The sequence below is a fragment of the Schistocerca gregaria genome, chromosome X (genome assembly GCF_023897955.1).
Source record: "Schistocerca gregaria isolate iqSchGreg1 chromosome X, iqSchGreg1.2, whole genome shotgun sequence".
Classification (NCBI taxonomy): Eukaryota; Metazoa; Arthropoda; class Insecta; order Orthoptera; family Acrididae; genus Schistocerca; species Schistocerca gregaria.
In genome coordinates, this window is record NC_064931.1 from 183,672,540 (window position 1) to 183,687,155 (window position 14,616).

A 14,616-nucleotide genomic window follows, 5' to 3' on the forward strand; every position below is an offset into this window, starting at 1 on the left:
CCATCAAGATTTAGGTTTTCCGTGATTTCCCTAAATCGCTCCAGGCAAATGCCGGGGTGGTTCTTTTGAAAGGGCACGGCCGGCTTCCTTCCACGTCCTTCCCTAATCCGATGAGACTGATGACCTCGCTGTCTGGTCTCCTCCCAACCCAACACCGTCCAGTCACGTTACTGTGACCACCAGCTATGTTCGACGTCAACGTGCAATAACCACTCAAAGATGGCATGTGGCAGCACTAGCAGGTGAGGGTGTATGAAGCGTGTCGGAGGACGCAGAAAACAGTACTATCGTTGTCGTAATGCGGAAACGGAGCGATTTATCTTACGTTCAAAAGGCATTGGTTTTATGGCCAAGGATGGAAGCATTTCCGAAATGGCTAAGTCTGTAAGCTTTCCACGTGCCGCTGAGGTTAAAATATACGGTTCATGGCCGAATGGCGCTATCCAAAACCGGCGCCTAGGCAACTGTGGTGCATCACAGGCCATAATTGGCAGAGTTCAAATGGTTAAAATGGCTCTAAGCACTATGGGACTTAACATCTGAGGTCACCAGTCCCCTAGACGTAGAGCTACTTAAACCTAACTAACCTAAGGACATCACACACATCCATGCCCGACCCAGGATTCGAATCTGTGACCGTAGCAGCAGCGCGGTTCCGGACTGAAGCATCTAGAACCGCTCGGCCACAACGGCCGGGTAGTTCGCAGAGGCTAACGACGGCTGCAGAGATGTGGACGGACGAATAGACGTGCAACTGTTGAGTTACTAACCGCACAGATGAACCAAGGGACTAACAATAGTGTCTCCTCAACGACTTATTGATTGGTTTTCTACGAATGGGCGCGCTCTGAACTTTGAAAAAACACAGTACATTCATATTTCTACGGCAAGGAGTACAGTTGCTTCAATAAATATAACACATCAACAGAAGTCGGTAGCCAGGGTAAAACATACTAAGTTTTTGGGTGTACATATAGATGAGAATCTTAATTGAAAAATTCGTATTTTGGGTCTCCTGGAGCGAATATGGTTCAAATGGCTCTGAGCACTTTGGGACTTAACTTCTGAGGTCATCATTCCCCTAGAACTTATACACTCCGTCTTCAGGCCACAAGTGGCCCACCGGGACCATCCGACCGCCGTGTCATCCTCAGCTTAGGATGCGGATAGGAGGGGCGTGTGGTCAGCACACCGCTCTACCGGTCGTTATGATGGTTTTCTTTGACCGGAGCCGCTACTATTCGGTCGAGTAGCTCCTCAATTGGCATCACGAGGCTGAGTGCACCCCGAAAAATGGCAACAGCGCATGGGGGCCTGAATGGTCACCCAACCAAGTGCCGGCCACGCCCAACGGTGCTTAACTTCGGTGATCTGACGGGAACCGGTGTATCCACTGCGGCAAGGTCGTTGCCTCCCCTAGAACTTAGACCTACTTAAACCTAACTAACCTAAGGACATCACACACATCCATGCCCGAGGTAAGATTCGAACCTGCGACCGTAGCGGTGGCGCGGTTCCAGATTGTAGCGCCTAGAACCGCATGGCCACTCCGTCCGGCAGAGCGAATATGTTCACCAACCTTTGCAATCAGAAAATTGCCAATTCTGAGGATATAGAAATTAGCAAGCTAACATACTTTGCATACTTTCACTCTATGATGTCATACGGAATAATATTTTGGGGTGACTCAACACGTAGGCAAACAGTATTCACTGCTCAAAAGGAAGTGGTTAGACTAATGTATGGCGCTCATAGTCGCACACCTTGTGGGCATCTGTTTAAAAGGTTAGGAATTCTTACAACAGCCTCACAGTACATTTACTCAGTAATGAAATTTGTTCTCAACAACATGGACCAGTTTAAAAACAACAGAGATATTCGTGATTGTAATACCAGAAGAAAAAAGACACTATCCTGTGCTTAACCTATCTTTGGCACAGAAAGGGGTAAAATATGCTGCTGTAAAACTTTTCGGTAAATTGCCAGATGAAATAAAGTGTCTGACAGACAAGAGTAATAGTTTCAAAAACAAACTGAAATCATATCTCCTTGACAACGCCTTCTATACCATAGATGAATTCTTGAAATGGAATAAATAAATCTATAGATATAATACTTGCATTTCATACTATTTAAGGGAATGCGGTAGGTAATGAAAATTTTAATATATGAAGATGGTATCTGTTCTTTCGGACATGTCCGAAAGGACAGATACCATCGGTGACCATGCAGTTCGTTAAAATAAAATTACAATGAAATGAATACCCCTAGCTGCATACTGGCGTTGATATAAGTCAACGGGGACAGTTGAAAATGTGTGCCCCGACCGAGACTCGAACACGGGTTGTCCTGCTTACATGGCAGACGTTCTATCCAACTTTTTATACAATTTTGTTCTGTATTGTTCGTTTTCATTTGGTCTGGGCGGACGTTATATGACATCCGTTGTAGATGATCGCTGATTCCTTTACTCAGTTTTTTTTATTTTTTTATTACAGAGAACAATCGGCCCTTTGACCGAACACGCTGAGCTACCGTGCCGGCGTCCATCTGAGCCACCGAGGACACAGAGAATAGTGCGACTGCCGGCTGAGGTGGTCGAGCGGTTTAGGCGCTACAGTCTGGAACCGCGCGACCGCTACGGTCGCAGGTCCGAATCCTGCCTCGGGCATGGATGTGTGTGACGTCCTTAGGTTAGTTAGGTTTAAGTAGTTCTAAGTTCTAGGGGCTGATGACCTCAGCAGTTAAGTCCCATAGTGCTCAGAGCCATTTGAACCATTTTCTGATAGTGCAACTGCAGGGACTTATCCCTGGCACGCCTTCCGTGAGACCCAAATTCGCAACTTATTGTACCGCACTATATTGATAGTGCCCCAGCCCATTATACTCATTACTCGCGGCTTTACTGCCGATTCCCGTAAGAGTTCGGGCAGTGGGCGGTGAGCATTCGGACATGTCCGAAAGAACAGATAAAAGGCCATTTGATCATCTTCTTCTGTGCCGATGCGCAAACAATGCCCGAACTCTTACGGGTATCGGCAGTAAAGCCGCGAGTAATGAGTATATTGGGCAGGGCCACTATGAATATAGTGCGGGACAATAAGTTGCGAATGTGGGTGTCACGGGAGGCGTGCTACAGATAAGGCCCTGCAGTCGCATTATCCTCTGTGTCCTCGATGGCTGAGATTGCGCGGTAGCTCAGCGTGTTCGGTCAGAGAGTTGCTCGCCCTCCGTAATAAAAAACTGAGTAAAGGAATCAACGATCAACTTGAACGGATGTCTTGGGACGTCCGCCCAGTCAAAACGCAACGAACAATACCGAACAAAATGAAAAAAAAAAGATGGATAGTGCGTCTGCCACGTAAGCAGGAGACCTCGTGTCCGAGTACCGATCGGGCCACACATTTTCATCTCTCCCCGTTGACTTATATCAACGCCTGTGTGCAGCTGGAGGTATTAATTTCAGTGTAATGAAATTTTAAGCTTAAAAAAGAGAAAAAAACCTTGATTCATGTGTGCATTTCTTATGCACTTGACACTTTCCACGTCATAACCACGAGATTGATCAATGGAACATCAAACTGTAAGACGTGTATATTTCTATTGTTTATTGTCAAATCACAATTTATGAAAGATGTTTATATTTTATTAATAGGATTAAGTAGGAATAATTAATATTCGTCATGTTGGAAATAATTGTGGTAGCAGGGAATGTCTGCACCAAAGTATTGTTGACAAGAGAGACTGCAAATTCATACAATTTTAAAAAGGGCGGGAGAGACCGCGTATGGATACATTTTAACAAAAGAGCGGGAAAGACCGTGCATTGATACATTTTTTTAATGGTAGCTGGAATTGTCTGCACCAGAAAGCATTGTTGGCAGGAGAGATCGCATTTTAGCGTTCGTAGGAAGTCAGTAGTAAGCGAGAAGTGAAGCGAGTCGGTAGCAGGTCTGAAGCGAGAGGTTCAGAGGAGCGGTGTGCCTGCCAGCCACTATCTATGATTTACAAGAGACTATAAACGGATGTACAGAGACATCAGCTAACTACACTCCTGGAAATTGAAATAAGAACACCTTGAATTCATTGTCCCAGGAAGGGGAAACTTTATTGACACATTCCTGGGGTCAGATACATTACATGATCACACTGACAGAACCACAGGCACATACACACAAGCAACAGAGCATGCACAATGTCGGCACTAGTACAGTGTATATCCACCTTTCGCAGCAATGCAGGCTGCTATTCTCCCATGGAGACGATCGTAGAGATGCTGGATGTAGTCCTGTGGAACGGCTTGCCATGCCATTTCCACCTGGCGCCTCAGTTGGACCAGCGTTCGTGCTGGACGTGCAGACTGCATGAGACGACGCTTCATCCAGTCCCAAACATGCTCAATGGGGGACAGATCCGAAGATCTTGCTGGCCAGGGTAGTTGACTTATACCTTCTAGAGCACGTTGGGTGGCACGGGATACATGCGGACGTGCATTGTCCTGTTGGAACAGCAAGTTCCCTTGCCGGTCTACGAATGGTAGAACGATGGGTTCGATGACGGTTGGGATGTACCGTGCACTATTCAGTGTCCCCTCGACGATCATCAGAGGCGTACGGCCAGTGTAGGAGATCGCTCCCCACACCATGATGCCGGGTGTTGGCCCTGTGTGCCTCGGTTGTATGCAGTCCTGATTGTGGCGCTCACCTGCACGGCGCCAAACACGCATACGTCCATCATTGGCACCAAGGCAGAAGCGACTCTCATCGCTGAAGACGACAGCTCTCCATTCGTCCCTACATTCATCCCTGTCACGACATCACTGGAGGCGGGCTGCACGATGTTGGGGCGTGAGCGGAAGACGGCCTAACGGTGTGCGGGACCGTAGCCCAGCTTCATGGAGACGGTTGGGAATGGTCCTCGCCGATACCCCAGTAGCAACAGTGCCCCTAATTTGCTGGGAAGTGGCGGTGCGGTCCCCTACGGCACTGTGTAGGATCCTACGGTCTTGGCGTGCATCCGTGCGTAGCTGCGGTCCGGTCCCAGGTCGACAGGCACGTGCACCTTCCGCCGACCAATGGCGACAACATCGATGTACTGTGGAGACCTCACGCCCCACGTGTTGAGCAATTCGGCGGTACGTCCACCCGGCCTCCCGCATGCCTACTATACGCCCTCGCTCAAAGTCCGTCAACTGCACATACGGTTCACGTCCATGCTGTCGCGGCATGCTACCAGTGTTAAAGACTGCGATGGAGCTCCGTATGCCACGGCATACTGGCTGACACTGACGGCGGCGGTGCACAAATGCTGTCCAGCTAGCGCCATTCGACGGCCAACACCGCGGTTCCTGGTGTGTCCACTGTGCCGTGCGTGTGATCATTGCTTGTACAGCCCTCTCGCAGTGTCCGGAGCAAGTATGGTGGGTCTGACACACCGGTGACAATGTGTTCTTTTTTCCATTTCCAGGAGTGTATTATAATAAGAGGAACTAATATTATTGAATTAATTTTTTTGAGAAACTCAAGACTACTGAGGGTATGTTTGCGCATTGCTAGTTGTAAGATTACTGTAAAAAGTAAGTCCCATTTGAACATTTGTAAAATCATTTCATTCAGAATATAATTAATTTTTGCCAGCAATATTGCATTTCTAATTATAATCCATCCCAAAAACCATCAGCGTAAAACTTTGTAAAATTTTATTGTTGTCAAGAAAAAGTTTAACTATGAATTACGTAATTTCAGTCAAGTTAATTACAGAATAACGTCAGCTTTGCTATTAAAGAATAACGTCAGCTTTGGTAATAAATACAGCCACTTATTATGAAAGCCCACCAGCAGCTAATAGAGTATAGTGAAACAGAGTAAGTATATTCATGTCGCACTTCGATGTAACAGTCAGATGCCGATCCAGTAACAGTAAAAAAGGTAAGGAACAGTTTTGGGTCATTGCAGATAACGACTAAGGGCCACGACGACGACACATTCCATGTTTCGTCGAAATAATCAAAAAATAACTTTTAATAAGCAGCAATTAAATTTGTACGCGAAGATAGTGAAAGAGAATAAATTTCAAAGGGAAGATTTCATTTGTTATTATTAAGCAAGAGATAGAAATCCTAAGAAAATGTTACATAGTTTGTTGTAAAAGGGAAGGTTATCAATAACAAAAGAGGTAGAGAGGAGACGGGAAGGTTTCAAAACTAACTAACTGTTCAGCTAACGTTGGTGCTCATGAGCTTCCACAGCAGGCACCTGGTACATGCATCCATGCTGCTTGCTGTTAATGGGCGTCGAAGGCTGGAATTTGGATTCCAGTACTGCAGTTGGACGTCCACTGAATGGCGGCAGGTGGCATTTTCAGATGAATCACGATTTATACTCCATCGGAGGGATCACTGTTGGTGTATGCGTGAAACGTCTGACAGCAAACTCCCTGCAACCAGGAGGTGGCGTTATGGTCTGGCGAATGTTTTTTTGGGATTCCCTGAGTGATCTCGTCATTCTGGAAAGCATAATGGATCGAGACAAGTATGCCTCTATCCTTGGGGACCACGTCCACCCCAAAATGCAGTTTGTTTTTCGTCGGCACGATGGCATCTACCAGCAGGACCATGCAACGTGTCACAGCACTCGTAGTGTACGTGTGTGGTTCGAAGAGCACCAGGATGCGTTTGCCGTACTACCGTGACCACCAAACTCCCCGGGTTTAAACCCAGTCGAGAATATGTTAAAATTCTAAGAATTTGTCGCACATACACCTCGCGAAATAACCACAACGAGAAAATCAGAGGCCTTATTCCCGGGCACCATTCGTGAATGGAAATGGAGGAGGAATGATAATGGTAGCAGAGGTACCATCTGATACACACCAAAGAGTGGCTTGAGGCTTGTAGATGCAGATGTATATTTGTCTTTGTAACTCCTCTTCGCAAATTTTGACGTCATTTGAGTTTCCAAAGGAGTGTAACGGGTGACAATGGAAAAATCAGAAATAAGTATTACTAGTCACCAATCCGTTTGTGATGTAAACCAATTTATTTTAGTGCACATCAATCCAAGCATACACAGAGCAGCAGAAGAAATGGTAAACAACGTTCTTAAAAGTATGATTGACTGGTTTTGTGTGAATGGTCTTACACTCAGTTTTAAAAAGACACAACATATTCAGTTTTGCATAACGGGAAGTACTACACCAATGATAATTATAACGCATAGTGACGACTTAATAAATAGGGTGGAAACTTCTGAATTCTTAGGTATCCGCATTGATGAGAATGTAAATTGGAAAAAGCACATTTGGGAACTCCTGAAACAACCCAGTCAGGCCACATTTGCAGTTACAATCATTTCAAATCTTGGGGAGAGACAAATCTGTAAGTTGATACACACTACTGGCTATTAAAATTGCTACACCAATGCAGATGATAAACGGGTATTCATTGGACAAATATATTATCCTAGAACTGACATGTGATTACATTTTCACGCAATTTGGGTGCATAGATTCTGAGAAATCAGTATCCAGAACAACCACCTCTGACCGTAATAACGGCCTTGATACGCCTGGGCATTGAGTCAAACAGAGCTTGGATGGCGTGTACAGGTACAGCTGCCCATGCACCTTCAATACAATACCACATTTCATCAAGAGTAGTGACTGGCGTATTTTGACGAGCCAGTTGCTCGTCCACCATTGACCAGACGTTTTCAATTGGTGAGAGATATGGAGAAAATGCTGTCCAGGGCAGCGGTCGAACATGTTCTGTACCAGAAAGTCCCGTACACGACCTGCAACATGCGGTCGTGCATTATCCTGTTGAAATGTAGGGTTTCGCAGGGATAGAATGAAGGGTAGAGCCACCGGAAGTAACACATCTGAAATTTAACGTCCACTGTTCAAAGTGCCGTCAATGCGAACAAGGGGTGACCGAGACGTGTAACCAATGGCACCCCATACCATCACGCCGGGTGCTACGCTAGTATGGCGATGACGAATACACGCTTCCAATGTGCGTTCACTGTGATGTCGCCAAACACGGATGTGACCATCATGATGCTGTAAACAGAACCTGGATTCATCCGAAAAAATGATATTTTGTTGGTCGTGCACCCAGGTTCGTCGTTGAGTACACCGTCGCATGCGCTCCTGTCTGTGATGCAGAGTCAAGGGTAACCGCAGCCATGGTCTCCGAGCTGATAGTCCATGCTGCTGCAAACGCCGTCGAACTGTTCGTGCAGATGGTTGTTGTCTTGAAAATGCCCCCACGTGTTGATTCAGCGATCGAGAAGTGGCTACACGATCCGTTACAGCCATGCGGATAAGATGCCTGTCATCTCGTCTGCTAGTGATACGAGGCCGTTGGAATCCAGCACGGCGTTCCGTATTACCGTCCTGAACCCACCGTTTCCATATTCTGCTAACAGTCATTGGATCTCGACCAACGCGAGCAGCAATGTCACGATACGATAAACTGCAATCGCGATAGGCTACAATCCGACCTTTATCAAAGTCGGAAACGTGGTTGTACGCATTTCTCCTCCTTACACGAAGCATCACAACATAACAACAATGTTTCACCAGGCAACGCCGGTCAACAGCTGTTTGTGCATGAGAAATCGGCTGGAAATTTTCCTCGTGCCAGCACGTTATAGGTGTCGCTACCGGCGCCAACATTGTGTGAATGCTCTGAAAAGATAATCATTTGCAGAGCACAGCATCTTCTTCCTGTCGGTTAAATTTCGCGTCTGTAGCACGTCATCTTCGGGGTGTAGCAATTTTAATGGCCAGTAGTGTATTTTGCATATTTCCATTCAGTGAAGTCATATGGAATGATGTTCCGGAGTAACTCATCATTAATAAAGAAAGTCTTCATTGCTCAAAAACGTGCTGTACAAATAATATGTGGTGGTCATCCTCGATCATCTTTATTTGTTTTAGTTGTGCGTTTTGACTACTGCTTCACAGTATATTTATTCCCTCATGAAGTTTGTTGCAAATAACCCACTGCAGTTCAAAAGCAAGTAAGGTTCAAATGGCTCTGAGCACTATGGGACTTAACTTCTGAGGTCATCTGTCCCCTAGAACCTAGAACTGCTTAAACCTAACTAACCTAAGGACATTACACACATCCATGCCCGAGGCAGGATTCGAACCTGCGGCCGTAGCGGTTGCGCGGCTCCAGACTGTAGCGCCTAGAACCGCTCGGTCACTTCGGCCGGCCAAACGCACGAATGACGTGCATAATTACAATGCCAGAACACGAAATGACATTCATTACTCGGCATTAAGATTGCCTTTGGCACAAAAAGGGGTACACAATGCTGCAACCTAATTTTTGATAACTTACCCGGTAATCCAAAATGTCTGGCAGACAACAAAGTAAAATCTTAAAACAAACTGAAAAAGTTGCTCCCTGACGGCTCCTTTCATGCCGTAAAAGAATTTCCGTTATTGTAATATGTGAAAGTGGGTGGGTAGGATTACTTACTCACTTCTGTATGTTTCTTTTTTTAAAAAAATTCCTTTAAATTATCAGCATGTAGCCATATTTTTGAAAGAATTTGTCATGTGAATAGAATACGACTCTTAACACATCATTACGGTTTGTCCCGCAAATGATCCATGGAACGTGAAACTAACTAACAATAACTAACAGTTGACATCAGTGTCAAAGCTCTCATGAACTTTGTAGTACGCAGAGAAACTCTTCTCCGCAGTTAATCTTCTTTAGCATCCTCGGAGTGCTCCAATGATGTGCTGATGAGACGCTCGTCATGGATGACTGTTCATCGTCACTTTCGAAAAAGACCTCTTTATCGCCAACCTTCTGCAGGAATTAAATAAGTAACCACAACTGTACACTAACAGAATGATAATTGCTTACATCGATTCATTTATTTTTGATATGTAGACAGCATTTTATCTTATTTATAAAATGGGTACTTGTAGGACCTACTCGTAAAGACAAGAAGTTACTGGTTTACACCGGGTCCACGTCGAATTCGACACGGGAACAAGCTCTGACTGAATAATGATGGGCGCAGGGAATCGGCCGTGATCTGGTACTCGTTATAAATGATTTAAGAAGACCATGAAAAACGAGTATCTTGATGCCTAGACGGAGAATTAAATTCCGTTCCTTCAGGATGCGACTCTAGTGTTTCAACCACGCCACATCGCTCGGTATCCGTACTCCTCTGATAAAAATCATATCAGTTCAGTATTAAAGACAAACAGTATAAATAGTGGCAGCATATACCGGTACCTATTGCTAGGATCAGTTTACCAGAAATTATCTTTTAAAATACAGGTGAGGAACATTTTAAATTGTTTTTGCGGAAGAAATTGAGGATACGACGAGAATGCGATACTGCGTCTCGATTTGACGACGTCAGAAAACACGAAATTTCTATTAAAGGGCCACTATAAACTTTTTGATTTTTTTGTTTGCATTACTCATTCACGACAGACACTACCATCTTGCTTCTTCTAAATTCACCACTAAACATCTTTTTCTTCCACAACTTCAGCGGAAATTGCAATAATCCGGCAGTACACAGGACACTTGTTTCTATGTTGCTGTAGTTTTAGAAGCTGCAGTGAACATCGCTACTAAATGAAAACGTTTTAAGTTTTTCCCTTCGTTTACCATCACACATCACTTCTGCTAGTTTCACGTAATAAGAAAACGAGAGGTTTTCTTTCCTGAATTAGTTTTATACCAATGTATTACATAAACAATTACATGACGAAAATCAAAGAGGGAGAAAATTATAGGTACCGTAACCACTTACTGTTTTTCTTTTGGCTGTTTAAAAGAAATCGAAATAAACAGGAGAGGTCTGTTCCAGTTGTTATCGGACTAACTGTCAGAGAACCTTCTGCGCCGAACCTCTTCGAAACCTCGCGGTAGAAGTGTTTCACCACTCACGTAACAGATGGCAGCACCATGGAGAAAGACTGCGAGCGCAGCAGACAGATGACGGTAGCCCAGTAAGCGAGTTACATCGCTTCTGTTCGTTGTGTTTTGTGTACATGGTGGTAACTTTGTTGTAGTATTCGCACGTGTATGCTACGAAATGATGCGTGATTGACTACGTCAGGTAAGTGTTTTATCACTGATTATTGTTTCTAACGGAAAGGAAAATTAGTAATCTGTAATTGCCAGTTTAAAGGATAGTGAGGTATTACATTAGTAATAGCTCGTCTCCTGCTTCATTTAGCATTGTTTCTGCTGCTACACTATACTCGTTATGCGTTTAGTAGAGCTTATGTTTAAACGTGGAAACGTGCAAGCCGATAACCTTCGCCTGGTAAGATAGAGGCTTGCACAAATTTCTGTAAAAAATGTTTCCGTTATCGTAAACAGAAAGGAAAATGTTTAGAGAGACAAGTATTAATCATTACTGAAAATTGTCAGTGTTTCTTTCCATGTATCCGCACTTTAGTTAAGGAGCAGTATAATTATACTGACCGGTACGGATAGATATGTCTACAGCTAATCGAGCCCATGTGTCGGACCGTACATCTCTCTTCAGATGATCTCATTAATCAGTTTCGCACTGAAAATGCCGTACAGCAATCACTAATCACTTATGTCGCAAAAAGAAGACAAAATTTCTGCATATTAGGTTTCCGTAAACTTAAATTGAGCTTTGTTACTCCGAATATGAACTTCGTAATGGTACTACTGGTTATCGTTACAAAAATATAAGAAATTTTAGTTTAACTGTAAGAGGATAATGCAGTCACCTCTTATGTCTCATGTGTGACTCATACAGTGAGAAGATGCCCGAAAATATAAAAGCTAAAACTGCAGTCTTTTTTATTTTTTTAATAGTGTAGCATGCGGGCAACCAGTATATTGTTTAGTAAGTTTCATGTCTGCAGTTGAGAATTCATCCAAAGCAATCGGAATAATAGCTTGAGGAAAGTTCAGATCATTTGATTCTTGTGTGATTCCACGTTTGGCCAGTGCTCTGCTCCGGATGCTGTGACACTTTTTTCTCCAGCGGCTCTCACGCTCATTTGACTGTTTCGCAAACGGTTCTGATGTCTCAATATGCAAAACGTGCAGTTTGTACAGCAACTCCCTTAAAATATTTTACATGTTGTTTCTAGGTACTAGTTATAGTAAAATATTCTGAATAAAAACTAATACTGCGAGTTTGTAAAGTGGTCAGTATATATTTTGATGGAAGACTAATTCTGAGCTTAGATGACATTTACCCATTGTTTTCATCAGATAGCTTCTGCACCGTTTATCAGCCAATTAAATTAATAGCTCATATGTACACAAAAAATAGTGACTTCCTTTCGCATGTCTTACCGCTTGCTCCTTAACAAGGACACATGTTACCCAAATAATCCTTCCCTTTTACAGTGTATTAAAATTTCATCAAAATATTTTTATGCTGCTGTTTCCATGTTCTATCCCGGAACGAAAGTGACATATCTGATATCATCCGTGTAAACATCAATACCATTCATATCACAGGAACACACGGAATTAGTCCTTTTGAGCTTGTGTATATAATGACTGTGTCGTATTCAGATCATCGAACTAGAGAGAATGTAAATACAGTACCACAGTTTCAGAGTTCGATGCTAATTTTCATAGCCGTGATTGCTAGGGGCACACATTTTGTAGAAATCACGATCATTAAATTATCTCTTTGTACACTTAATGTTTTAGCAAGTCTCGTTAACTGAATGTTACTCGATAGAAACCCTAATTCAAGGTAAGACACATACAATGTTTCCACCCCCTTGCAAAATGAACTCACAGTGCACAGACAGCAATATTTTTCTACAGTTTGCACGAAGCAGAACCTTCCGAAAATTACAAGCAAAATGAGGTTAGATTTTTTAAAAAAATATGCAGAACCTCTTTAGTCATTCTCAAATTTGCTGTACAATATTAAATCAAAAGTATCTCCGCTGGGGACACTTTCAGTGACTTACCTGAATGTCTGTGGAGGAGTGGCAGTCCATTCTTCCTCAAAGTCGAAACAAGAAAAGGTCGTGATGTTGGACACTGACGTCTGAAGTCGACGTTCTAACTCGTCCCATATGTGTTCCACTAGGTTCAAGTCGACACTCTTGTCAGGTCAGTCCATTTGAAGAATGTTATTATCCACAAACCATTGTCTCTCCTTTATGACAAGGTGATGAAACAAGCTGGTACGAAACAATCATCGTCTCCGAAGTGTTACCCTACTGTACGCAGTACCCAATGCTGTAAAATGTGTTTACTTCCTTCCTCATTTAGCGTTTTCTGAAGCACAATAAGGGACTTATACCCTAACGACGAAACACACTACCATACTGCAACGCACTGTCGGCGCTACACATGATGGCAGGTAAGTTCCCCAGTCATTTGCGAAACACTCCATCGGATTGCAACAAGGTATAGCGTGAGTAACCGCTCCAAACCACTCGTTTCCAGTTGTCCACTGTCCCGTGATGACTCTCTTTACAACACCTTAAAGTCACTCATCATTGATTACAAGAAATACTTCGCTTCTGAGGAGATGCTAGACCATTGTACCCCATACTTTTTAACACTATACACACAATCATTGCGCTAGGTGGACTGCTGGTGCCAATTTGGAACTCACGAGTGATTCCTTCCGCTGATTTAATGCTATTTTTAACACCCACTGTCAGCAATGCTCGAAGGTCCCTGTATGTCAGTACATGAGGTCTGCATGGTTTTGATTTATCTGTGGACGTTCCTTCGTGTTTCCACTTCACAATCACATCACTAACAGTCGACTTGGGCAGCTTTAGAAGGGTTGAAACATCCCTGATGGAATTTTTACGGAGGTGATCTCCTGTGTTAGTCTGCCTATTTGTATTGTTACTTCATCGTTGTATTTGGCTGGTATTACGTCGCTATTCATATTATTCTAAACGTGGTTGTTTATATTAAGATATATGTGAACAGAATACGCGGTCGGATAACAAATATGGTTCCGAAGAAACGTCGTTGCTATGAAATATCAATTATCAATTTCTATGTGAGTTATTTTCCTAGGTTAGGTGTAAATGCACCTTTGTTTTTATGATAGCTGTCTGCTTGAAGCAGCGAACTATTTTCTACATAGTGGGAGCCCTATAGCACACAATAGAAAGAAAGTTACGCTTTAGTTTCCACGTCGACTAGAAGTCATTAGTAGCTGTGCGCTAACTCAGTGTGGAGAAAGTTGCAGAAGGCAAATTATCATGGCCTTGTTGGATGAAACATCCCGACCTTCACCTCTAATGAGTTGGGAAAAGCAAGGAAGACCTAAATCGGAGTGTCCGGAGAAGGAACTGATCCCAGCTGTTTATGACTGCTAATCTGCTCACTACTGTCTTTGTCACTACATCACCTTGGTGTGATTATCCAAGAGGAAAGGTGCGACCAATCTCATGTTATCAATGCATCCATAAGCGCTCAGCGTGCACGCCGAGAGAGAGAGAGAGAGAGAGAGAGAGAGAGAGAGAGAGAGAGAGACCCCTCCTCAAACACACACAGATATAAACATAACAGAAATGAATAGACGTTGGTTTTCAGCGATACTTTGTTAGGTTGGCGACATGTACGACGTAAACAAACCAAGCGGGATG

The 14,616-nt window shown here is 43.7% G+C and overlaps 1 protein-coding gene and 1 pseudogene across 1 annotated transcript in view; one reads left to right on the forward strand and one right to left on the reverse strand.

The window, feature by feature from the left end:
* Positions 1 to 1,294: 1,294 nt before the first annotated feature.
* On the reverse strand, positions 1,295 to 1,412 carry LOC126299785 (5S ribosomal RNA; annotated as a pseudogene).
* A 9,587-nt stretch (positions 1,413 to 10,999) lies between these two features.
* The window catches only part of LOC126297831 (HEAT repeat-containing protein 5B), a 472,968-nt gene continuing 469,351 nt past the window's right edge, over positions 11,000 to 14,616 (forward strand). The window contains exon 1 of the mRNA XM_049989077.1: positions 11,000 to 11,105. The gene's annotated coding sequence lies outside the window, so the exon portion shown is untranslated. The remainder of the gene's footprint in view (positions 11,106 to 14,616) is intronic.